Here is a 27,477-nt window from a genome sequence, read left to right as displayed (position 1 = left end):
CTCATTCAAGTGAATGGGTTTGCAATCCGCATGCGGCTGGCCCACAGTCGGTGCCCGTGCATTGCGGACTGCAATTTGTGGTCCACAGCACAGGCACGTGGGGGCAACGGTCGTGTAAACGAGCCCTAACTTTTAGGGTTTATTCAGGGATAGATACCTCCCGACCAAGCAGTGCCACCACTGCCCGGACACCTGGACCCCATTTCTCCTCCTTGGATTACCCATAATATGTATCCGGAACCACATGGTCCCCTGTCCAGTACCAGTCCTACAACAATATGGTAAGGCCGTTCCGTTCACTTACATAGCAAACCCCATTTACATAGCAACCCCCTTTCCTTGAATTTTGGTGTTTTTCCGTTTATTATTTTAGCACACATCTCCCCCCCCCCCCCCCCACTTATTGGGGCTGCATTGTTTGCTATAATATTCATATTACACCCTATTAGCTAGCTCAGTAGTGTTTTATGGCTGAACTTTGTGCTGGATGTTGGTGGAGCACCAGCCCCTGCTCTGGTCCTTGTACCTATCCCATCTTTTTTGAGGGGTATATATACTTTTTCTCTCTTTCTGTACGCATTGAATAGGAACATAGGCACCCACCAGTGCTACACCCACGTCCCACATCTATTAAATAGGTTAGTGGTCAGTGCACTGTGTAGGTCTGTCAAGTGTTGCGATCAAGTACAGATGACTTATGCACTATGCAGGGTAGCACTTAGTTCCCCCGTTCTGCGGACTCGTATAGTTGACCACTTTGTACGTTAGCTGCTGTTTTTACATGCACATTTCCATTTTACGGAGGCATCACTAGCAGGGGCATAGTAACTGCCTGGAAAGGCATCCTATGACAGTGCTGAAAGTCACTTAGCTCTTGGAAGCTAATGTTTTTCTCTAAAGGCTTTATGGCTCCATGCCTCATTTGATGTTCCTTTTTAACAATTGACAATTAGATGAAATGACCCCCAAACCCACTTATAGGCCATACAGTATATCTTCACGGAATGATCTATGTGTACGCGCTGCTGCCTCATCTAAAAAAAAAATATATAACTGCAGGACTTGGCGGTTCAGAGCCATTTAGTGCCATCCTTATTAATAAATCTTATTGGGTCGCTAAAGACCCACCTTCACCAAAGGTTGCTATTCTCCCTTTTTCAAACAAAAACCATCACTTCAGTATTTCATATACAGGATTAGACAACTGCCAAGTTATTGCAGTACAAAAAGATAGATCCTCAGACACCTGTCATGTTGATGAAAGCAGCGCCATCGTCTGACCTTTGCCAGTTCAAGGTCGATAATGAGACAAGTCAGGCAGTAAGATCAGCTTGTGCTGACTCCATTAGTGTTAGCTCTGTGTGTGTGCCGAGTAGCACTGTACCTCCTGTCAATTAGTGTGGGTAAACCAGAGGCAGAGCCGCGTGCGCTGCTGCTACCTCTTCCTTTACACCCTGCTGCATTTTAATTAGCCTACTCCCTTGACTATTCCTTTAGAGCTTCATTACCGCCATCTTCTAGAAATTCAGGGGAAGCTTTTTTTTTTTTTTTCTTACATTTCTCCTCATAAATTAAAAGAAAAGGCTGATTATACGAACAATAGATTCTGATAATGTAGGACCGTGTGCAGGATTTTAAGGGCTTTCTTATAATACAATGTTCTTCGGTGTCGGTCAGAACCTTCCGCACAATCAAATGAAGCCCATGGGGCGCAATTTCAAATCAGCAGGGGATATGGGCTTTTCCGGTGAAGAAGAGTGGAGGTCTATGCGTTCATGTGTGTAAGCATGCATGGCGTTCATGCTGGAATAACTCTCATCATATTCATGCATAAAAATATTCACTAATGTAAAAGCCATACCAGTGTGCAGAGAACTGGTTAAATGGAATTAGTGAGGCAATAGAAATGTGGAGCCGCTGCCGTTCTTTTGTTTAGAAGGTCACTTATCTCCCTGGTGCAGAGAATTAGAACATTCACTTGTAGTTTGTGTTTGTCCGTGCGTGTGTGTATGTCTCAGATAAAGTAAAATTATGCTCCAAGCGGAGATGCAAAGAAAGTCAATGGACAATGATTCAAACCAAAAGACTAAGTTACTAGGCTGAGACCTTAATTTATGCCGTGTTCTGAAATGGTTTTTTTGTACCCTTTATAGCAGAACAAATAAAAAACCCATATTTAACCATAATGCATGGTGACTCCCTTAGCTTTCTGTTATTCTGTGATATACAGTAATATCCGATTTATTTCAGCATTGTGCAAGAACATGACTACATGATAGGATGCTAAAAAGGGTTGTTCACCTTTTGAGAGTGTTTTGGGCAAACCCTTCTGCTGGTTAGGCCTGCAAGGGGAAGCACTTACCTGCTCCCCACTGCTAGATCCCGGCTCCTTTGCTCTACCACCACATGTCCCTTGCTCAGGTCTCCCACTGTCAATATCTGCTTTTTATATATTCTTCATTTTTCATTTTTATATAGTCAAATAATAAAAACATATTAGCATGACATAAATGCAAATCATTATGGCATTAATATCCAAAGTCATACAATATTCAACATTGTAAGATGATCATGCACATACATGGATTTTGAAACATTTGTCATTTCCTTTTAGTTCCTTATAATAGCTAGGGAAATGAAGGAGAGCGGGGGGATTCTTTTCCAGAGATCATCCACAGCGCTCTCTGCTCGATCCATGTGCGAGGCATAAGATAATAAATGAAGGCAGTGAAAAGAAATAAGGGAAGAGCAAGAAATCAAGAATAAGAGTAGGAAGGAAAAGAATAGTCACAAGGAGAGAGAAAGAGAGGGAAGAGGGGGGGGGGGGGGGCACAGATATCAACGTCTCAGGTCTAAATATTATTGCATCTGTTTAGTCAAGAAGTCAGGGTTCACCTACGCCAGAGACCTCCAAGGACTCCATATCTTTGTGAATTTCTTCAAATCTGTATATTTGTGTCACCTTGGCTTTCAATTCTTGTATAGAAGGGGGGTTAACATCTAGCCAATGTAAGGGGATTAATGTTTTAGCCGCAGCTATAATATGTGAGATCAGATTCTTTTTTGAGGGGGAGTTTTGGGGGGTTGGAAGCGCAAGGGCCACCATCTCTAATGTAAGTCTAAAGTTGGGAGTTGTAAGTTTTTGAATCAATGCTTCTATTTCCTTCCAGTAGGACTTAATCTGAGGGCAATTCCACCAGATATGTGATAGGGAACCTACACCAACACCGCATCTCCAACATTCCCTTGTAGAGGCTAGACCTCTCTTGTAGAGAAAGTCAGGGGTTTTATACCACCTGGTTAGTAGTTTAAAATGGTTCTCCTGCAGTCGGATGCAGCGGGAGAAACCATGTGAATTCCTCAGTATCTGCTTTACCTCAGTATCAGTCATTACCCTGTCCAACTCCCATTCTCTGATGTACACAGGCTTCAGAGGTTCACCCTCGCCTCCCACCACTGGGTAGAGCTTCGACACCTTCTTAGCAGCAGTAAGTGGTGATAAGATTAATTTCTCAAATTCAGTTAAGGACCTCTGGAGAGAGCACTTCTCTTTCAACTCCCCACACACAGCTTTAATATGTGGCTTTGCAAGGAAAAACCCTGGAGATTCAGTGATCGAGCATGGAAGAGCTCCTAAAATGGAAGCCTCTACATTTGGGGTAATTTCACCAAGCCTTACCAATGTTAGAGAGTTCCAAAGATGTGGTTTGTCTAAGTTATCACGGTTTAGGAGATCTGGTAATAGGCTCACAGGCAGCAAAGGTGAAGGATCAGGAGCTAATGTTTTGCTCATGTCTCTCCATACCTCTCCAAGACCACGAATCAGTGGATCTATAGTCATGTCTCTGTGAATGTTCCTATCTGGGAGCCATAGGTGTTTCTGGAAATGTCTTCCTATGCTGTGTCTACAGATGGCTTGAACATCTGGGCATCTTTTTGGATCTACCATTTCAAGCTATCTATTAAGTTGTATCGCTCTATAGTATCTGGTTACATCCGGTAGACCTAGTCCTCCCTTCTCCTTATTTCTGATTAGGATTTCATGGGATATCTTAGGTTTCCTACTGTTCCACAGGAACTTAGAGAACATACTCTTCACACTCTTGAGGAAAGATTTAGGGAGCCAGATCGGGACTAATTGCATAACATATAGAACTTTTGGCATTACATAAGCCTTCAGAATGTTTTTTCGTCCCATCCATCAATATCTGCTTTGACGCTGCTGCAGCCAATGAGTGGTCGCAGCAGTGCCCTGGCACCTTTGCATCACGTGACACAAGGGGGGCAGGTCACCTCTGTGGCCAGTCATTGGCTGCAGCAGCATCAAAGCCGATACTGACAGTAGGAGACTTGAGTGAGGCAGCAACTTTGGGGGAGCAAAGGAGCCGGGAACCAGCAGCTAGGGCTCTGGCCAGGGCTGGTGGTGAGGTCAGCCTAAAACCCTATGAACAATCCCTTTAAGATAGGGAAATCAAAGTATTTGTACAGCCTTAGGCCCCCTGCACACGAACGTGTGCACCCCGTGGTCGTGCTGCGGCCCACAAAATGCGGGCCGCAATGCACGAACACAGTCCGTGGGGCAGCCGCAGTGGATCACGGACCCATTCAAGTGAATGGGTCCGCAATACGGCAACATGAAGCACACGCTCGTGTGCAGGGGGCCTTATACAGGCGCATCAAAAATAACAAGTTAAAAATTAATTAATTAATTAAAGTGACCCTCCAGTTCAAGAAATAGATGCACATTAACTAGAGAATCAACAGAACACTTAGGCTACTTTCATGGATCTGCAAAAACGCTTCAGTTACAATAATACAACCGCATGCATCCGTCATGAACGGATCCGGTTGTATTATGTCTTATATAGCCAAGATGGATCCATCATGAACACCATTGAAAGTCAATGGGGGACGGATCTGTTTTCTATTGTGTCAGAGAAAACGGATCCGTCCCCATTGACTTACAGTGCTTCCCATAATTATTCATACCACTGGCAAATTTTGACTTAAAGTTACTTTTATTCAACCAGCAAGTAATTTTTTGATGGGAAATTACATAGGTGTCTCCCATAAGATAATAAGACGATTTACAAGAGGCATTATTGTGGAAAAAATAACATTTCTCAGCTTTTATTTACATTTGAGCAAAAAGTGTCCAGTCCAAAAGTATTCATACCCTTCTCAATAATCAATAGAAAATGGGCAGCACTGTACATTGTGTGTCAGGATGGATCTGTCTCGCTCCATATCCCAGGACGGACAGCAAAACGCAGCAGGCAGTGTTTTGGTGTCCGCCTCCCGAGCGGAATGGTGACTGATCGGTTGCAAACTGAGGCATTCTGAGCGGATCCTTTTACATTCAGAATGCATTAGGGCAAAACTGATCTATTTTGGACAGCTTGTGAGAGCCCATGACGGATCTCACAAACGGAAAGCCAAAACGCTAGTGTAAAAGTAGCCTTAGATGGTGACTTTTTCATCTTTTCAGCTGCAGTTCCACTGATTCCCGGGCTCTTTTGTCGTTCAAGATGGCCGCACCAGCTCTCAAGCTGACTGATGCATAGTGTGCATTAGAAGTCCAAGATAATTCCTGCTTGACCAGCCCTGCTCTTGGACCGGCCTGCACGACTCACATGATCAGTGCTAGCCAATCTAAAGGGCAGCAAGAAGAGTCTTTAGGTAGTCTGACAAGAGGTGTAGCCATCTTGGATGAAAGAGGAGTCCAGGAATCGAATCTGTTGCTGAAAACATGAAAAGGAGGTCACCAGGTAAGTGTTCTGTTTAGGGATGAGCGAACCCGAACTGTATAGTTTGGGTTCGTACCGAATTTTGGGGTGTTCGTGACACGGACCCAAACCCGAACATTTATGTAAAAGTCCGGGTTCGGGTTCAGTGTTCGGTGCTTTCTTGGCGCTTTTTGAAAGGCTGCAAAGCAGCCAATCAACAAGCGTCATACTACTTGCCCCAAGAGGCCATCACAGCCATGCCTACTATTGGCATGGCTGTGATTGGCCAGTGCAGCATGTGACCCAGCCTCTATTTAAGCTGGAGTCACGTAGCGCCGCACGTCACTCTGCTCTGGTCAGTGTAGGGATAGGATGCAGCTGCTGCTGTTAGGGCCAGATTAGGCAGGGATTTACTCATCAAAAACACTTACTGAAGTGATCGATCTACAGCTGTGTATGATTCAACTTCTGCTAGTTAATTGCTCATTGTTTTTAGGCTGCCCAGAGCGTTTTTATGTCACTTTTTTCTGGGGTGCTCGGCGCCCATTATGTGTCTTGTGGTGTGCCAGCACAAGCTGCCACCAAGTCCATTTAACCATCAATAGTGTGTTTTTTTTTTTTTTTTTGCTATATCCTACATCAGGGGCTTGGCTGTGCTTGCTATTTTATTGAGGGGTGAAATACAATTGTCAAAATAGCAGTACCTTAAATCTGGTGTTTCAGCTGTGACTAGCCAATTTTTAATACTGTCTGCTGGAGTCCCAGTTTAATCGCTACTGCAGTCCTGGTTGCCATGGTTACTTAGCAATTTTTAGAAGCATTATACTTACCTGCGAGCTGCGATGTCTGTGACCGACCGGGCGCTCCTCCTACTGGTAAGGCAATGCGCCGCACAGACCTTTCACTTACCAGTAGGAGGAGCGCCCGGCCGGTCACAGACATCGCAGCTCACAGGTAAGTGTAATGCTTCTAAAAATTGCTAAGTAACCATGGCAACCAGGACTGCAGTAGCGTCCTGGTTGCCATGGTTACCGATCGGAGCCCCAGCGATTAAACTGGGACTCCGATCGGAACTCTCCACTGCCACCAATGATGGGGGAACGTGATTTTAACTAGGGGGGGAGATGTGAGGCCGCACTGGACACCAATGATGGGGGATTCGGAACGTGATTTTAACTAGGGGGGGGAGATGTGAGGCCGCACTGGCCACCAATGATAGGGGATTCGGAACGTGATTTTAACTAGGGGGGGGAGATGTGAGGCCGCACTGGCCACCAATGATGGGGGATTCGGAACGTGATTTTAACAAGGGGGGGAGAGAGGGGAGGCCGCACTGGCCACCAATGAATATAATATTGGGGAGGGAGGGGGTCTGCCCCCTCCTGCCTGGCAGCACCTGATCTCTTACAGGGGGCTATGATACGCACAATTAACCTCTCAGGTGCGGCACCTGAGGGGTTAATTGTGCGGATCACAGCCCCCTGTAAGAGATCGGGTGCTGCCAGGCAGCAGGGGGCGGTCATGTACACAGTTCGTAGGATATTCTAACTTGAAGCGTCCCCATCACTATGGGAACGTCTCTGTGTTAGAATATACTGTCGGATATGAGTTTCACGATCTAACTCAAATCCGATGGTATATTCTAACATAGAGGCGTTCCGATGGTGATAGGGACGCTTCAAGTTAAAATATACCATCGGATTGGAGAAAACTCTGATCCTATGGTATATTAACTCCTGACTTTACATTGAAAGTCAATGGGGGACGGATCCGTTTGCAAATGGACGATATTGTGTCAACGTCAAACGGATCCGTCCCCATTGACTTGCATTGTAAATCAGGACGGATCCGTTTGGCTCCGCACGGCCAGGCGGACACCAAAACGACTTTTTTTTCATGTCCGTGGATCCTCCAAAAATTAAGGAAGACCCACGGACGAAAAAACGGTCACGGATCACGGACCGACGGACCCCGTTTTTGCGGACCTTAAAAAAAAAACGGTCGTGTGCATGAGGCCTAAATCTGTGGTTACTGCTGTGGCTGGTCAGGTTATTTAGTGTCCGTCAAAGCACAGTTTTTGTTCTGGGTTGAAATACAATTCCCAAATTAGCAATTCCCTAAATCAGTAGTTTCTGCTGTAGCAGGCCAAGTTTAAATCTATCCATAAAAGGGTATATTACATTTAAGGTGCTGATAGGGTCATCCTCAATAACTTCACACGCTGGGCCCCAGGCGGAGAGCTCTTTGGCACACGTCCTTCCGCCGCCAAGGATTGCAGGGCAACATTCTTTGCCTCCTGTAGCCTCCTCCTCCTACTCGGCTTCCTCCTCCTCTTCTTCCACCTGCTCATCCAGTCAGCCACACACCTTCACCACCAACTTCAGCACAGCCCGGGGTAAACGTCAGCAGGCCATTCTGAAACTCATTTGTTTGGGGGACAGGCCCCACACCGCGCAGGAGTTGTGGCGGGGTATTGAACAACAGACCGAGGCTCACGAGTGGTTGCTGCCGGTAAGCCTCAAGCCCGGCCTGGTGGTGTGCGATAATGGGCGAAATCTCGTCGCAGCTCTGGAACTAGCCGGTTTGACGCACATTCCTTGCCTGGCGCATGTGCAGAATTTGGTGGTGCAGAAGTTCATTCACAACTACCCCGACATGTCAGAGCTGCTGAATAAAGTGCGGGCCGTCTGTGCGCGCTTCCCGCGTTCACATCCTGCCGCTGCTCGCCTGTCTGCGCTACAGCGTAACTTCGGCCTTCCCGCTCACCGCCTCATATGCGACGTGCTCACCAGGTGGAACTCCACCTTGCACATGCTGGACAGACTGTGCGATCAGCAGCAGGGCATAGTGGAGTTTCAGCTGCAGCACGCACGGGTCAGTCGCACTGCGGAACAGCACCACTTCACCACCAATGACTGGGCCTCCATGCGAGACCTGTGTGCCCTGTTGCACTGTTTCGAGTACTCCACCAACATGGCCAGTGGCGATGACGCCGTTATCAGCGTTACAATACCACTTCTATGTCTCCTTGAGACTTAGGGTAATGATGGAAGAGGAGGTGGCCCAGGAGGAGGAGGAGGAAGAGGGGTAATTTTTAGCACTTTCAGGCCAGTCTCTTAGAAGTTACTCAGAGGGAGGTTTTTTGCAACAGCAGAGGCCAGGTACAAATGTGGCCAGACAGGGCCCACTACTGGAGGACGAGGATGAGGAGGAGGTGGAGGAGGAGGAGGATGAAGCATGTTCACAGAGGGGTGGCACCCAATGCAGCTTGGGCCCATCACTGGTGCGTGGCTGGGGAGAAACGCAGGACGATGACGATACGCCTTACCTCTGGGCAGCCTGGCACACATGAGCGACTACATGCTGCAGTGCCTGCGCAACGACAGCAGAGTTGCCCACATTTTAACGTGTGCGGACTACTGGGTTGCCACCCTGCTGGATCCCCGGTACAAAGACAATGTGCCCACCTTACTTCCCTGCACTGGAGCGTGATAGGAAGATGCGCGAGTACAAGCGCACGTTGGTAGACGCGCTACTGAGAGCATTCCCAAATGTCACAGGGGAACAAGTGGAAGCCCAAGGCGAAGGCAGAGAAGGAGCAAGAGGTCGCCAACGCAGCTGTGTCACGGCCAGCTCCTCTGAGGGCAGGGTTAGCATGGCAGAGATCTGGAAAAGTTTTGTCACCACGCCACAGCTAACTGCACCACCACCTGATACGGAACGTGTTAGCAGGAGGTAACATTTCACTAACATGGTGGAACAGTACGTGTGCACACCCCTCCACGTACTGACTGATGGTTCGGCCCCATTCAACTTCTGGGTCTCCAAATTGTCCACGTGGCCAGAGCTAGCCTTTTATGCCTTGGAGGTGCTGGCCTGCCCGGCGGCCAGCGTTTTGTCTGAACGTGTATTCAGCACGGCAGGGTGCGTCATTACAGACAAACGCAGCCGCCTGTCTACAGCCAATGTGGACAAGCTGACGTTCATAAGAATGAACCAGGCATGGATCCCACAGGACCTGTCCATCCCTTGTGCAGATTAGACATTTATAACTACCTCCCCTTAACCATATATTCTTGTACTCCAGGACACTTCCTCATTCAATCCTCTTTTTTTAATTTTACCATTATATTGCGGGGCAACCCAAAGTTGAACGAACCTCTCCTCTGTCTGGGTGCCGGGACCTAAAAATATCTGACAATGGCCTGTTCCAGTGGTGGGTGACATGAAGCCTGATTCTCTGCTATGGGACCTCTCTCCTCTGTCTGGGTGCCGGGGCCTAAAAATATCTGACAGTGGCCTGTTCCAGTGGTGGGTGACATGAAGCCTGATTCTCTGCTATGACATGAAGCTTGATTCTCTGCTATGGGACCTCTCTCCTCTGTCTGGGTTCCGGGGCCTAAAAATATATGACAGTGGCCTGTTCCAGTGGTGGGTGACATGAAGCCTGATTCTCTGCTATGACATGAAGCCTGATTCTCTGCTATGGGACCTCTCTCCTCTGTCTGGGTGCCGGGGCCTAAATATCTCACAGAGGCCTGTTCCAGTGGTGGGTGACATGAAGCCTGATTCTCTGCTATGGGACCTCTCTCCAATTGATATTGGTTTATTATTATTATTATTATTATTTTTTTTTTTATTCATTTCCCTATCCACATTTGTTTCAGGGGATTTACCTACATTTTGCTGCCTTTTGTTCGGGTCCCCATTGACTTCAATGTGGTTCGGGGCGAAGTTCGGGTCGAGTTCGGATCCCGAACCCGAACATTTTCGGGAAGTTCGTCCGAACTTCTCGAACCCGAAAATCCAGGTGTTCGCTCAACTCTAGTTCTGTTCTTTCCCTAGTTAATGTATTTTGTTTAAAATCTTGAACCGGAGGATTGCTTTAATAAACAGAGAGCACACTCTCATAAGAGACAGACACGGAATCTCTCATTAGTGATCCCTCGTGGGAGACAGCTATGGTATGATGATAAAATACCCCAAATCCACTGCCCTATAACTAATCCATTAACAGTTCATATCATGTTGGCCTCAATTGTCTGGAAGCACTGGCTGGATACCTAATGTACAAACTAAATGCTGTATGGCTTTGACTGGACAGCCTGGCACCCAAAGAGTGCTATACAGTACTCACATACAGAAATCATGGCTTAAGAACATTTCCGTTAAAACTAAGGAAATATAATCACTGCCTGGCAAAGACAGTTAAAAACCAAAAAATAATTTCAAATAACTATTGAAAGTAGTGTATCATACCCCCCTGGCCATATTGTATATCTGGCAGATATATGATAAGGTGTGAGAGTATTTAATATTGTCAGAGGATCTTTTTTACCATGAACACACACTCTTCAGAAAGAGTTGACCACTGGCGGTGCGATGCTTCTTGATAAAAATAAGATGCACCCTACTCATCTTCCTACACACCCCAATAACATACAAACGAGCCAGGGGGATTGTGCCCCTAGCAGTCTCATGCACATAGACAGACAATCCCTCCCTGGTCAGACACAGTTTGAGGGAGGCTGGACTGGGAACGGTGCTCTATTGGAAGGGCCATACATATACCTCCATAGGTCCCTCACTCAGCTGTCTTGTTCCCCTGAAACATACTGTTTGAGTCTAGCTCTGCCTGTATAATTCTAAAAGGATAGTACTGCTACTCTGTAGTCCTGAGTGTTGGGGATGCAACAGCATGTACCATATACAGTATTGTGTATTCATATCACTTGACCAGTAGATGGCATTGTATGTTAAGGTTACCAGTTTTATATATCTGTAAAACTTGTTGGTTCTCTCTTTCTCTCTTTATACCAAGATGGCTGCTGTTACAGTTTGCTGAAATGTCTTGTATGTTTGGAACTTAATCTAAACAAGTAAACCAAGTTCTGCCTCATCACAAGCTACTAGTATCTTCTCTAATATATAACCAACACTGAGTCTACTGTAAAGTGTGTCCAGCCAGTGTCAGATACATAGTACATACAGTACACTTATGTCAGCATGACAGTATGTATGTGGGCTTATTGCTGCCCATTCATACCCCCGGTTTTGTATGTGTATGTGTTTATAGATGTGCCCCAAGCATCTGTGGATATATATATGTAATATGTACTATGTATATATGCAATTCCAACTCTTATCAACAGAGTTGTTTAGAGAAAAACTTGTGCTGATAGCCTGTAGGATAACAGCTGATTAGCATCTAGTCCCCTTTTGTTCAGGCCCCAAACAATCAGACTCTCTGGCACCGTTTGTGAGGGGACTTTCTAACCAGAGACATCAAATACCTGTTTTCCACACCTCTGCCCATGACTAAACTCCATGCCTCTACTCCCAGCATTTTTGGGACTAGGGGGGAGGACTCTTGGGATTGTAGGAAGGCACACTATGATGTCACATGCCTGAGGAAGGAGGAGGGGGCTGTTTTTGGGCTATAATAACCCAAACCGGACAGAAATGCGGCCTCTTGCAACTGGACTAGAATCAGAGACACATGGGAGAGAGCAGCTCCATGACGGGCACCTGGAGAAGGCCGGCCTACTAACTCTGGAAGGATTAAGTATCTACCTGTCTAGCCCCTACCTACCCCTCACATACCCCCTATATCCCCAATAATAGTCCCTTCCCTGCCACCAACACATCCTATTTCAACCCCTATAACTATACCCATACCCCCTACAACCCCTTGCCCATAACTCACCACCCTATGATCCCTCTCCCTGTCATCCACTCCTACCATTGCCCTGTACCTCAGCAATCACTTGCAAGGTATTAACCCTGGCATTGCTGAATCCCTAACCACCTAACAGGAGCATCCCTGTTCCCTGTTATCACTTGCAAGGTATTAACCCTTGCATTGCTATATCCAACCCTTGCATTGCTGGATCCCTACCCTTTAGTTCCCCTTACCCTAATTCTACTATACTTGCAAGGCATTAACCCTTGCATTGCTGGACACCTACCCAATGTCTGTGGACTGCATTCACCCCTGCAGTGCCACCAATAACCCTTCGTCGTACTCTTAGGGATAGAATTAGACAGGTGGGGTGGGCTGCTAATACGTGTGTGTATGTGTGTATTGTATAGTTAGTTTGTGGGTGGAACTTGGGAACTGTGTAGTGTAGTTTAGTGCTGTATTTATAGTACTGTATTGTTAGTGTATTGCGTGCGTAGTGTATTGTTGGTATTAATAAATACTATGTTTTATTTATAACTATCTGTGTAATGTGTGGTTATTAGCGATAGTTAGTTTAGTAAGGCGCATGCAGCTAGCTTAGTGATTAGCGTAAGGCAAAGTATAGTGAAAGTATTGTATCATTAGTATATAAAGGTATAAATGGGCGGAGTCATCAATAGACGGCTCCTCCCATTTATGAATCTTAATTATTGATATTTGCATAAATATTAGTGGTTAATTTTCCCCCTTTACAATGGCTTTCAAAAACATCTCATTGCCTCACCTAAACAGACGGCATGCGGAACATGACATCATTATTTTTCTGCAATGAGACAAGCGATAGTAAACAGTAAGCTTTTCTGCGCGTCTTCATTTTCCCAGCAGGAATATTTAATCCATTGTGTTAATTTGTTTAACTTGAAGAGGCAGGATCGCATCCAGGAAAGAGAAGCAGATAGATCGCAAGAAAGAAGAAAGGCAATTCCATCAGCTCCGTACATCTGGCCTGCCCGAGACTGAAAAGATGCTTTATTCATTTATAGGGCAAAGTAAAACATTTTAACAGGGTGGTAATGGAAGAGTCGCTCTTTGGCTTCCGTGAAGAGCCACGAGCACAGGGACCAAACAAATGTTTCATTTTCTGCTCTCCTTTTGCCAGTAATATGACAGGAGCGTTGTTTAGGCCTAACCTGAAAGCTCCACTGTTGTGCCCGTTACGGAGAAATCTCTGCAGGTGCAGCCCTTGGGTACGATCCAGGACTATTTTGCAATAGTGTTGGCTGTAACCACTTTTAAATAGAAACATGATTGCACTTTATTTTAATATCACTTCTTGTAAATAAATGGCGAAAGCACAGACCACGTATTTATCCTTGCCAAGATTCATGCTGATGCATTAATCCCTTTGGAGTTTGCATACAGAGAACACCGTGTAAATGTACTACAAGTTTAAGTCAAGCAAAACCATTAGCTAGATAAAAGTGTAAAATATTACCCATCCCGTATTTCTGGGCATTTCTTAGCTTGCCACACAACAGCCGAGGTATACTACGTTCGTACAGTGAAGCTAATATTTTTGTGCGCGTTGACAAATCCACGACAAGCGTCCATGGGAATGATTCATGTTATTTTTTTTTACTAATGGCTATAATTTATACTGAGGTTTATTCTATAAATTTTAACTGATGTGTATAATAGTTTTTTTTGTATATATGCTAGGAAGATTGATGATTTATTTTAAATAGCCATTTATCACGTGAGGTTTGTCTCTTTTCTACACTTTCTGTTAATGCAGGTGAGCACCTGGCTTGCAAATAAGAAAAACAGGAATACTGTGAGCAGATGAATAATGTTGAAAGTTCTCCCTAAGTGAGTGTCACATGGTCAAGGCACCGCCAACAAAGCACCATCTAGCGACAAGTGGGGGCTGTGGCAGGGCCATGGGCAATGAGCACTTCTAATGTGGAAGCGCCCATCTCTCCATATTTAACTGTATCGCCATCCCCGTCCCTATGTCTCCCTGCCCCACTGTTCCCTCTGATAGGCTACAGGCACTAGGTCTGAAGCCTATCAGAAGTTGTTGCAGGCGGCGCAATGATGTCATCGCACCGCCTGAGCAGGCCAGCATACAGATCAGGGCATAGGGCAGAACAAGCCTATGCCCTGTACTGCATCGCTGACAGCTGCATGGAAGTAGGTATTGGTGTTTATTATTTTTATTTGGCAGCATGCCATTAGGCCACTATGGGGGGCATTATTATAACTGGGGGGGAGCACAGTTATATGCTCTACTGGGGTCACTAAAAGGGGGTATTTTTTGTACTAGGACAAATAAGGTGGTATTTTCTTTGTACTGGCACACATATTATAAGAGTGGACTATTGCCACGGGCTCCTCCCCCTAGGACCCTCTATAATGTGTGACCCAGGTGTAGGAATGCCTAAAATGTCTCTCTATATGTGTCACGGTGCTCCTACCTGGATACGGCTGGACCCCAGGCTTTGGCTCCAAAGCAATAAATATGGGGAATAATTGAGGGATTTGAAAGAAAGATTGAGTCCAGGCCTTGTATGTAGTTGAACAACAGCTTTACTTTAATAAACGCTTCTCCAAAACAGTTTACAGATTTTGTCTTGGTCCCAGCAGGCTTTAGCATTAAAACTGGCAGGCAATCTCGACGCTGCTACATCTGTTTCTCTCTGGCTCTGCTGTACTGACAGGCTGACTGTGTGACGTTGCTTCTTCTTGTATGCTGCCCTTCTCTCTCTGGTCGGACTCTAGATTAGGCCAGGGAACTTTCCTCCTGGCTCCTGAGGCTCTGAGCTTTTGCCTCCATGGCCAGCAGAGCTGAGGGTGCTCTGGCTGGCTTGGGCACATCCAGCAGAGATGTGCCCCTGCACACCTGTTCCCTAGCAGGGGGTAAGCTAGACTAACTGGACTTCTGCCCCACCCTTCCTTCAGGAAGTAGGACTCACCCACTTCTCTCTAGAGGGGGGTTAGAATGGAATGCAAGGTTCCATTCTATCTACATACAGCTCTGCTGTGTTTGCTGCCACCTGCTTGTGAACCAGGCACATTACATGTGAACTTAACAGTTGCATAACAAAATTGGAATGCACATTGTGGAGGACCTGGAATAAATACACAAGATGACATGAGGTTAGACCAATAAAGACAGTAGCAAGGTGAAGAAGTGGTAACACCACTCTTGGGTGTTACACTATGAGGACATTAGCTCTACTGGGAGCACTGAAAGGGGGTATTTTGTTTGTACTGGCAGACAGAAGGGGGGCATTTTTAGTACTGGCACACATAAGGGGGCACTATGGGAATATTAACTGTACTGGTGGCACTATAAGGTGGCATTTTTTGTACTGACACACAGAAAGGGGTATTTTTTTTGTACTGGCACACAATATAAGGGGATATTTTTCATACTGGCACACAGTATAAGGGGGTATTGTTTATACTAGCACACATTATAAGGCGGCATTTGCTGTATTGGTGCACATTATAAAGGGATATTTTTGTACTAGCACACATTATAAAGGGGACATTTCTTGTACTGCCGCAGATTATAAAGGGGTATTTTTGTACTGGCACATATTATAATGGAGTATTTTTCATCCTGGCACACATTATAGTGGGGTATTGTTTGTACTAGCACACATTATAAGCAAGTATTGTTGATACTGGCACACATTATTAGGGAGTATTTTTGTACTGACACACATTATAAGAGTGTATTTTTTCTCCTGACACATATTATACTAGGAATTATTACTGCTGTGGGGCATTATGGTGGTCTTTATTATGAATGGGGGACTATGGGGACATGATTAATAGTATGGGCACTATAGGAGCATTATTACTTCTGGGGCACAATGGGGGACATTATTACTATTGGGGGCACTGTTAATACTAAGTGCACTCTGACAGAGAATTATTACTATTGGTGGGACTTTGGGAGAACAATTACTGTGGAGGAACAGTGGCACAGTATTAGCTTAGCACAATTTTTTTTCGGGGACACTATGTTTACAGCACTATTACTGTCAGGGGCACTATTCCTAGTCAGTTATTTTTTAGGGCACAGTGTAGCAATAATTATTGAATTGCCACGATCAATGTGGTTAATCTGTTTCTTCAGTATAGTATTGGGGAGCACAGTGGGCACAGTATTGGGGGTGGCAGGATAATGGAAAAGTAGGAAACTAAGATGTTTGTCTGTCAAACTCTGCAGAAACAAGAGATGGCTGAAAGAAATCATCATGGCAGTCTGGGCTGAATGGAGAAGATGAGGAAAGAGAATGTCTACATCAGAGGAGACATCACTGGATATAAGAGGTAGTTAGTACTGTATTACCCTGTATGTTTTGTAGCATTGTATGTTATGTTATCCAAGTATGTCTTTAACATAGGGCTGGAGGGAAGGGAAGGGGTTAGGTTGAGAATTTGGCATGGGGGGTGCCATTTCAATTTTTGGCTGAAGCAGAAGAAAGCCTAGATGCACCCCTGTGTATGGTTGACCTTCCGGCTGCTATATCTAAGCAAGACTACTGCATGAGAATAAAGGTTGATGACATAGTGGGTGCACTATGCTGCAACCTCACATGGTAGCCACATCCAGAACAACCTAAATTAAAGGGGTTATCCCATGAAGACAACTTATCCCCTATCTACTAGATAGAGATTAAATATCTCATCAGCAGGGTTCCTAGCTTTGGGGTCCCCGATGGTTCATTCAAATGGGGAGCACAGGCCTCCATTCTTGTAATCAGCGGGAGCTGCTGTGATCCGATCTCTGCCAATTCTGTGGATAGGGGATAATTTGTCTTTATGATACAACCCCTTTAATCACAAACTAACTTGCAGTCTGTGGTGCGCCTAGCCATTCTGCTTCCAGAAACAAAAAATAAAACCATGTATGAGTACACATTGCTATATTTACATTAGCAGTAATAATGACATTGAACAATATACAGTACAGACCAAAAGTTTGGACACACCTTCTCATTCAAAGAGTTTTCTTTATTTTTATGACTATGAAGGCATCAAAACTATGAATTAACACATGTGGAATTATATACATAACAAACAAGTGTGAAACAACTGAAAATATGTCATATTCTAGGTTCTTCAAAGTAGCCACCTTTTGCTTTGATTACTGCTTTGCACACTCTTGGCATTCTCTTGATGAGCTTCAAGAGGTAGTCCCCTGAAATGGTTTTCACTTCACAGGTGTGCCCTGTCAGGTTTAATAAGTGGGATTTATTGCCTTATAAATAGGGTTTGGACCATCAGTGGCGTTGAGGAGAAGTCAGGTAGATACACAGCTGATAGTCCTACTGAATAGACTGTTAGAATTTGTATTATGGCAAGAAAAAAGCAGCTAAGTAAAGAAAAACGAGTGGCCATCATTACTTTAAGAAATGAAGGTCGGTCAGTCAGTCAGTCGAAAAATTGGGAAAACTTTGAAAGTAAGGGCTATTTGACCATGAAGGAGAGTGATGGGGTGCTGCGCCAGATGACCTGGCCTCCACAGTCACCGGACCTGAACCCAATCGAGATGGTTTGGGGTGAGCTGGACCGCAGAGTGAAGGCAAAAGGGCCAACAAGTGCTAAGCATCTCTGGGAACTCCTTCAAGACTGATGGAAGACCATTTCAGGGGACTACCTCTTGAAGCTCATCAAGAGAATGCCAAGAGTGTGCAAAGTAGTAATCAAAGCAAAAGGTGGCTACTTTGAAGAACCTAGAATATGACATATTTTCAGTTGTTTCACACTTGTTTGTTATGTATATAATTCCACATGTGTTAATTCATAGTTTTGATGCCTTCATAGTCATGAAAATAAAGAAAACGCTTTGAATGAGAAGGTGTGTCCAAACTTTTGGTCTATACTGTATATGGTAGCACTGCATTGTAATATGACTGCCTAAGGCTACTTTCACACTAGCGTTTTTGCTGGATCCGGCAGGGTTCAGCAAAAACGCTCCTGTTACTGATTATACAACCATCTGCATCCGTTCTGAACGGATCCGGTTGTATTATCTTTAACATAGCCAAGATGGATCTGTCATGAACTCCATTGAAAGTCAATGGGGGGCGGATCAGTTTTCTATTGTGTCAAATTGTGTCAGAGAAAACGTTCCCATTGACTTGCATTGTGGGTCATGACGGATCAGTTTTGCTCCACATCCCATGATGGAAAGAAAACCGCAGGATGCTGTGGTTTGCTCTCCGGTATGGGAACACAACCAAACAGAATGAAATGTATTTTGGAGCACTCAATTCTGTTCAGTTACGTTTTGTCCCCATTGACAATGAAAGGGGACAAAACTGAGGCATTTTTTTCCGGTATTGAGACCCTATGACTGATCTCAATACTGGAAAATAGAAACGCTAGTGTGAAATTAGCCTAATATTGCTGGATGAACTTTTTTAGCCTAAGTCCTGTGAGATATTTGAAGCACGGATCAGCCAACTCTAGAGGACAGTGGATGGATATCAGCGCAGTCTAAGGCTTCATTCATATCTGCAGCAGGTAACTCCGGTAGTCTGTTTCGTCAGAGAAACAGACTACTGGTGTTACCTTATCTGGCATAGCCAAACATCACCAAATACCACCAGATCCCCATTGATTATAATCGGATCCAACAGATTTCTGGCATAAATGATGTAATTCTTCAGGACAAATACCGCTGCATGCAGCAGAACAATCTTGAAAAATAAATTTTTCTGTGCTTTCTTAATGTTCCCTATTATTTAAGTCTCCAAGGCTATGTACAGTCGTGGCCAAAAGTTTTGAGAATTACATAAATATTGGAAATTGGAAAAGTTGCTGCTTAAGTTTTTATAATAGCAATTTGCATATACTCCAGAATGTTATGAAGAGTGATCAGATGAATTGCATAGTCCTTCTTTGCCATGAAAATTAACTTAATCCCAAAAACAACTTTCCACTGCATTTCATTGCTGTCATTAAAGGACCTGCTGAGATCATTTCAGTAATCGTCTTGTTAACTCAGGTGAGAATGTTGACGAGCACAAGGTTGGAGATCATTATGTTAGGCTGTTTGGGTTAAAATGGCAGACTTGACATGTTAAAAGGAGGGTGATGCTTGAAATCATTGTTCTTCCATTGTTAATTATGGTGACCTGCAAATGTGTACAGCCAAATTATAACTCACCGCAATGCGTTGGGCGAGTTTCCCTGGGTATAGGCTGTCACACATTTGTACCTAGAGTGTCTATGGGTACACAATCAACCAACAAACATAATCAATATATATACAATACAATGTGCTATGAGGTTTCAGGGTAGTACATGTTATACGTCCCGAACCCTCATAGGAAAGAAAGTGTCCATAACATATTTGGCTACAGGACAAAGTTGGAGTTATGTCCTGAGCCTCCTCGTCCGGTTAGTTCTGTAAAGTTCTGTCTGGTTCTGGTGTATTTGGTCAATAAGTCCATTGACCCTCCGATATGACAATGACCAGAACCAGAAGAAGTTTCACTGGGTGAAACAAGCGATCGTAAAATAAACTCTTCCACCCGAACGTCTCCAAGTCTTTCTCCAGAGCCTGAGATAATGCTCCCGCTGGATTGTGGCACAGTCCTCCATCTCTAGAACACCTCTAAACAAAGGTCGCTTGGTTGGCAAAATCCAGTGGGATCCTCTGGAGCCTCACAAGAGTGTCAGGGGGGATAGCTGGTCTCTTCTGTGGCGTCATCTGGGTTTTTCCTCTGCTTCATATAAACACACCTATGGCAGAAGAAAATACCAGGCGCTCCTCACGGTGCAATTAAATGTAAAAAAATCCCAGCACCAATACCTTTGACCCATGAGTAGAGAAAGGTATTGGGCTGCCCTTTATCTCACAGGACCCCTTGTTATCCTAACACTGGTGTCTGAACACCCTACCTTCAGAGGATCGCGTCCTCTGCTGCACATCCCTCTGCACCAACAGATAAGGATGGCCACCCTACTAGGTTAGGATAACTGAAGTGCTGTGGACAAAGCACCATCTTGTTATTGATGGCACCGTATCCCTGTCAACTCATGTGTACCCAGGCTGATTTCCCCCTGTGATCCTGTCCCGTGGAGGCCCGCAGAACCAATGGCATGAGTCATGCCCCGGCTCCCCAGGACCCCACAACACAAGAACACAGTCCACACTCTGCTGCCAAACACTCTGCGTCCAATCCCTATCAGAGCTGTGCTACCTGCTCGGACTAGAATTAAGTGAGCAGCACAACACTACACCAATGTTGTCTGTCCGCCCCAGTCCCCAGCGCAACACAGCCCTACCGAAAACCTTGAGCACAACCGTGTCATCTGTATCGATCTGAGACCCTGGTTGCCCAGAATAACATCACATCATCCTTTGTGCAGGATTTCCCGTGTGAAATTATCTGCTCGCGAACCTATACGTTCTCGATCCACAGTATAACACTGTTCCACTCCAAGGGGACACAGAATGAAACACAAACAGCAGACGGGACTTACAACAAACTACATAAATCAGCATGGTGGAACACATTCGTAGACAAGGACTATCACCATTAACATCAAGAAAACTTACAAACAGATAACAAAAACACACAACATGGACATACACAGGGAACAAACTGTGTAACAAATAGTACAGGGGTGTCAAATGTTGCCTAGCCTAGCTTGGCCACTCTGACCCCTCAGAAGCTGGTGATGCTGCCGAGAGGTAACCCCTTTATGGCCAGGCTGACTAGACCCCACTGCACGATTTGTTACCTGAATCCCATCACTGGACACATTGCAATTACTTGCACAAGGGCAATTCCTTGCAATGTGTCCTTTGTTCCCACACCTGTAGCACCTGATTGGGCTTTCTGTTTTGTGTGTTTTGCAGTGTTTTGCTATATGACCCAAGCCACCACACGCAAAACATTTGATGTTTGCCCGGTATGGCTTAGGTCCGTCCACACTGCATCCGCGCTCCCTGAATTGTTCCATCTTCAGGGAGGCGCTTTTCACAATCTTACTTTTCCCTAAAGTCAGGGAAAAATCTCTCTTAGTCTGGACAGGCTTGGTCTGGTGATTTGGCCCGTCACAGACTACTCTCCCCCCTTTTTGCCCTGCATAGGGCAAAGTTTTGGGAGATTCCGACCCTGACTTTACGGGAAAAGAAAGGGCCGGCACCAACTCGGTGATGACCTGTTGCATGCCAGTTATTATCTGGGAGCTTACAGTAACCTGAGCCTTCAATTTGGCCACCGTCACGTCAGTATAGGCAGTCTGCTCCTTGAAGGCCTTGACCTCAGTATAAGACTGAGTCAACTTAGCCTCAATTTCCTCCTTCTGCCTCTGCAGCTCTACTAACTGTGACTCTAACCTAGCCACCTGCGCATCTCGGTCAACAGTAGACTGCACAATCTCCGCCAGCTGTGTCCGCAATGCCGAAACCTGGTTTGAATTACCGGCACAGCACTGGCAGTGAATGGTCGGAGGAATTGTCTCCGTTGACTGAGACACCAGCGCCACTTCCTTTGGCTTACAGATGCTAGCCTCAAACGTATGAACGAGTTTGGCTAGCATCCGAAGCAGTTTGGTGGCCTTGTTCAACACCGTCCGTTTGTTAACACAAAGCCTGTCATAACTACAAGCCTGTGCTAACAAATCGGACCACAGCATTTCTGCTGACTTGTATGTGGTGGGGAGGATGGGGTTAAATGTGCTGTGTCTGTTCAAGTGTTGCAGTGTGGGGAAGTCCATACTCACCGTTTGCTGAGCGTCCATCTTTTCATTGGGGCCATACCTCTTCGTCCTAACAGCTGCTTGGAAGAAGTCCTTTTTCTTCCGGATCGCTTCTTCCCGACCAGCCGGACTTGTACGCCGCTCCAACGAAGATGGATCTCTTTCAGTGACGTGTCCTCTTCTCCCTCGCAATCACAGTGACTGTGTAAAGCAAATAGCAAAATATTAGTTCACAGATAGACAATAGATTCTCTGCTAAAGATTTTGATCTGCGTTTGGTGCTATAAAGAAGAGTCGCGTTACCTGTCCGAATTATCAGGTCCTAGACGCTCAGACCACTGACCGTGTCTCTCTTGCCTGACAATTCACAGTATAACCGACCTCTAGCCTCAAACCACCGTAAGGAAGAGTCGCGTTACCTGTTCTAATTATCAGGTCTTAGACGCTCAGACCACTGACCGCGTCTCTTGCCAGATAATTGACAGTGTAATGGACCTCTAGCCTCAAAACCAAACACAGATTTCAAAATCTAAGCAGTGGGCCTGGCTCGCCAATGTAAAAGGGGAATATTAATCACTAATATTTATGCAAATATCAATAATTAATATTCATAAATGGGAGGAGCCGTCTATTGATGACTCCGCCCATTTATACCTTTATATACTAATAATACAATACTTTCACTATACTTTGCCTTACGCTAATCACTAAGCTAGCTGCATGCACCTTACTAAACTAACTATCGCTAATAACCACACATTACACAGATAGTTATAAATAAAACATAGTATTCATTAATACCAACAATACACTACGCACGCAATACACTAACAATACAGTACTATAAATACAGCACTAAACTACACTACACAATTCCCAAGTTCCACCCACAAACTAACTATACAATACACACATACACACACGTATTAGCAGCCCACCCCACCTGTCTAATTCTATCCCTAAGAGTACGACGAAGGGTTATTGGTGGCACTGCAGGGGTGAATGCAGTCCACAGACATTGGGTAGGGGTCCAGCAATGCAAGGGTTAATGCCTTGCAAGTATAGTAGGATTAGGGTAAGGGGAACTAAAGGGTAGGGATCCAGCAATGCAAGGGTTGGATACAGCAATGCAAGGGTTAATACCTTGCAAGTGATAACAGGGATGCTCCTGTTAGGATACAGCAATGCAAGGGTTAATACCTTGCAAGTGATAACAGGGATGCTCCTGTTAGGTGGTTAGGGATTCAGCAATGCCAGGGTTAATACCTTGCAAGTGATTGCTGAGGTACAGGGCAATGGTAGGAGTGGATGACAGAGAGAGGGATCATAGGGTGGTGAGTTATGGGCAAGGGGTTGTAGGGGGTATGGGTATAGTTATAGGGGTTAAAATGGGATGTGTTGGTGGCAGGGAAGGGACTATTATTGGGGATATAGGGGGTATGTGAGGGGTAGGTAGGGGCTAGACAGGTAGATACTTAATCCTTCCAGAGTTAGTAGGCCGGCCTTCTCCAGGTGCCCGTCATGGAGCTGCTCTCTCCCATGTGTCTCTGATTCTAGTCCAGTTGCAAGAGGCCGCACCTCTGTCCGGTTTGGGTTATTATAGCCCAAAAACAGCCCCCTCCTCCTTCCTCAGGCATGTGACATCATAGTGTGCCTTCCTACAATCCCAAGAATCCTCCCCCCTAGTCCCAAAAATGCTGGGAGTAGGGGCATGGAGTTTAGCCATGGGCAGAGGTGTGGAAAACAGGTATTTGATGTCTCTGGTTAGAAAGTCCCCTCACAAACGGTGCCAGAGAGTCTGATTGTTTGGGGCCTGAACAAAAGGGGACTAGATGCTAATCAGCTGTTATCCTACAGGCTATCAGCACAAGTTTTTCTCTAAACAACTCTGTTGATAAGAGTTGGAATTGCATATATACATAGTACATATTACATATATATATCCACAGATGCTTGGGGCACATCTATAAACACATACACATGCAAAACCGGGGGTATGAATGGGCAGCAATAAGCCCACATACATACTGTCATGCTGACATAAGTGTATATACATAGACACGTGTGCAAACACATACACACATATCTATATATACACACACCCTCGCATATATCTGGGGCATCACATACAGGGGACATGCATATGTCCCCACTTGCCATACAGGGCCAAAATATACACGGTCTTACAGGAAATATATACTAACTATAAGGGGACACATATAAGGAGGCACATGTATATATATATATGAAAGGGACATAAAGGGGGCACATTTTCCCCACAGGGGCCACCATGAGCCCCTGTGGGCCACTAAGGGCAGATGTGCGCAGATGCTGGGCACATCCGCGCACATCATCCTATGAAGTGACCATTAATGCATGTATATATATCATACATGCATGCACGTATTTGCATGCATATATGTATATATATGCATGCATCTCAACCCTTCCTCAAAAGCCATATTATAACATTAGAAGTCAAACTGCTTAAAAATAATAGTAATAATAATTTTATAACATCGATATATTTCGTAACAATGTACAATCAGGGCAGGAGGTAAATGTACTCAATTGCTCTCTTGACCTGTTCGGTTGAATAAATAATGGTATTCCCCAAAATATACAAATTCTGCATCTTATAACTTGCACCATTCCTCTGTTATTCTTGCTAGAAACTTTGAATAAATCGACAACTGGGCAGCATAGTGGCTCAGTGGGTAGCACTGATGCCTCGCAGAGCTGGGTCCTAGGCAGTGATGGCCAGTTCGCAGTGTTCGCTGACGAACACATGCGATCTGCCATCTTCACTCCCAAGCCCGACAATGCAGGGGTAAGTCCTTACCTGTGCCTGCGCCGCGGGCCGCTCTGAAACACATGTGGTGTGTATAGTTCTGGTTCGTACCGAATTTTGGGGTGTCCGTGACACGGACCCGAACATTTTCGTAAAAGTCCGGGTTCGGGTTCGGTGTTCGGCGCTTTCTTGGCGCTTTTTGAAAGGCTGCAAAGCAGCCAATCAACAAGCGTCATACTACTTGCCCCAAGAGGCCATCACAGCCTTGCCTACTATTGGCATGGCTGTGATTGGCCAGTGCAGCATGTGACCCAGCCTCTATATAAGCTTGGGTCACGTAGCGCTGCACGTCACTCTGCTGATTCAAGCATAGGGAGAGGTTGCTGCTGCGACGTTAGGGCGAGATTAGGCAGTGAATAACTCCTCCAAAAGACTTCATTCTGTGATCGATCTGCAGCTGTGGATCATTGAAGTGCTAGTATCGACTTGCTCACTTTTTTGAGGCTGCCCAGAGCGTTTTTAGATCACTTTTTTCTGTGGTGATCGGCTGCCATTTTGTGGCTTGTGGTGCGCCAGCACAAGCTATCACCAAGTGTATTTAACCATCAATAGTGTGGTTATTTTTTGCTATATCCTACATCAGCTGCAGGCTGAGCCTGTGTCACCGAAGTGCATTTAACCATCAACAGTCTGGTTATTTTTTGGCCATATACTACATCAGCTGCAGGCTGAGCCTGTGTCACCGAAGTGCATTTAACCATCAACAGTCTGGTTATTTTTTGGCCATATACTACATCTGGTGCAGGCTGAGCCTGTGTCACCCAAGTGCATTTAACCATCAATAGTGTGGTTATTTTTTGGCCATATACTACATCAGGGGCAAGTTGAGCCTGTCACCCAGCGCCTAAAAAATTGACCTGACATTTCTATTCAACCAAATTTGTACTATTTTAGCTGGTCAAGTTATTTGTAGTGACCGTAAAAGCACACTTTTTGTTCTGGGTTGAAAAACTATTCCCAAATTTGCCATTCTCAAAATAACTAGTTTCTGCTATATGAGGCCTACTTGAAATCTATCCCAAAAAGGATATCTTACATTGAAGGTGCTGATAGTGTCATTCAGAAAAACCTAACACACACGCTACCGTGCAGATACAAGTCTAATTCTGTAATTAAACCTATACCTGTCACACAGCGCAAAAAAAAACAGGCCTCACATTTCTATTCAATCAAATCTGTACTGTTTTAGCTGGTCAAGTTATTTGTAGTGACCGTAAAAGCACACTTTTTGTTCTGGGTTGAAAAACTATTCCCAAATTTGCCATTCTCAAAATTGTGGTGAACGGGAACAATGAGGAAAACATCTAATAAGGGACGCGGACGCGGACGTGGACATGGTCGTGGTGGTGTTAGTGGACCCTCTGGTGCTGGGAGAGGACGTGGCCGTTCTGCCACAGCCACACGTCCTAGTGAACCAACTACCTCAGGTCCCAGTAGCCAGCAGAATTTACAGCGATATTTGGTGGGGCCCAATGCCGTTCTAAGGATGGTAAGGCCTGAGCAGGTACAGGCATTAGTCAATTGGGTGGCCGACAGTGGATCCAGCACGTTCACATTATCTCCCACCCAGTCTTCTGCAGAAAGCGCACAGATGGCGCATGAAAACCAAGCCCATCGGTCTGTCACATCACCCCCATGCATATCATGTCTGAGCCTCAAGTTATGCAGCAGTCTCTTATGCTGTTTGAAGACTCTGCTGCCAGGGTTTCCCAAGGGCATCTACCTAGCCCTTCCCCAGGGGTGGAAGAGATAGAATGCACTAACGCACAACCACTTATTTTTTCTGATGATGAGGACATGGGAATACCACCTCAGCACATCTCTGATGATGACGAAACACAGGTGCCAACTGCTGCGTCTTTCTGCAGTGTGCAGACTGAACAGGAGGTCAGGGATCAAGACTGGGTGGAAGACGATGCAGGGGACGATGAGGTCCTAGACCCCACATGGAATGAAGGTCGTGCCACTGACTTTCACAGTTCGGAGGAAGAGGCAGTGGTGAGACCGAGCCAACAGTGTAGCAAAAGAGGGAGCAGTGGGCAAAATCAGAACACCCGCCGCCAAGAGACTCCGCCTGCTACTGACCGCCGCCATCTGGGACCGAGCACCCCAAAGGCAGCTTCAAGGAGTTTCCTGGCATGGCACTTCTTCAAACAATGTGCTGACGACAAGACCCGAGTGGTTTGCACGCTGTGCCATCAGAGCCTGAAGCGAGGCATTAACGTTCTGAACCTTAGCACAACCTGCATGACCAGGCACCTGCATGCAAAGCATGAACTGCAGTGGAGTAAACACCTTAAAAACAAGGAACTCACTCAGGCTCCCCCTGCTACCTCTTCTGCTGCTGCCGCCGCCTCGGCCTCTTCCTCCGCCTCTGGAGGAACGTTGGCACCTGCCGCCCAGCAAACATGGGATGTACCACCAACACCACCACCTGCGTCACCAAGCATCTCAACCATGTCACACTGCAGCGTTTAGCT

At 45.5% G+C, this 27,477-nt stretch overlaps 1 long non-coding RNA gene across 1 annotated transcript; it reads right to left on the bottom strand.

Moving 5' to 3' along the window:
* Window positions 1-26,820, bottom strand: LOC121001581. Its single transcript, XR_005779094.1, has 3 exons — window positions 26,808-26,820; window positions 10,649-10,657; window positions 1-129 (listed from the first exon to the last, which is right to left on the bottom strand). It is a non-coding gene; the product is annotated as an uncharacterized LOC121001581 (long non-coding RNA).
* Window positions 26,821-27,477: the final 657 nt, after the last annotated feature.

This window comes from Bufo bufo, chromosome 5 (genome assembly GCF_905171765.1).
Source record: "Bufo bufo chromosome 5, aBufBuf1.1, whole genome shotgun sequence".
NCBI lineage: Eukaryota > Metazoa > Chordata > Amphibia > Anura > Bufonidae > Bufo > Bufo bufo.
The sequence above is the reverse complement of the archived record's forward strand: the minus strand, read 5'-3'. Positions and strand labels throughout refer to the sequence as shown.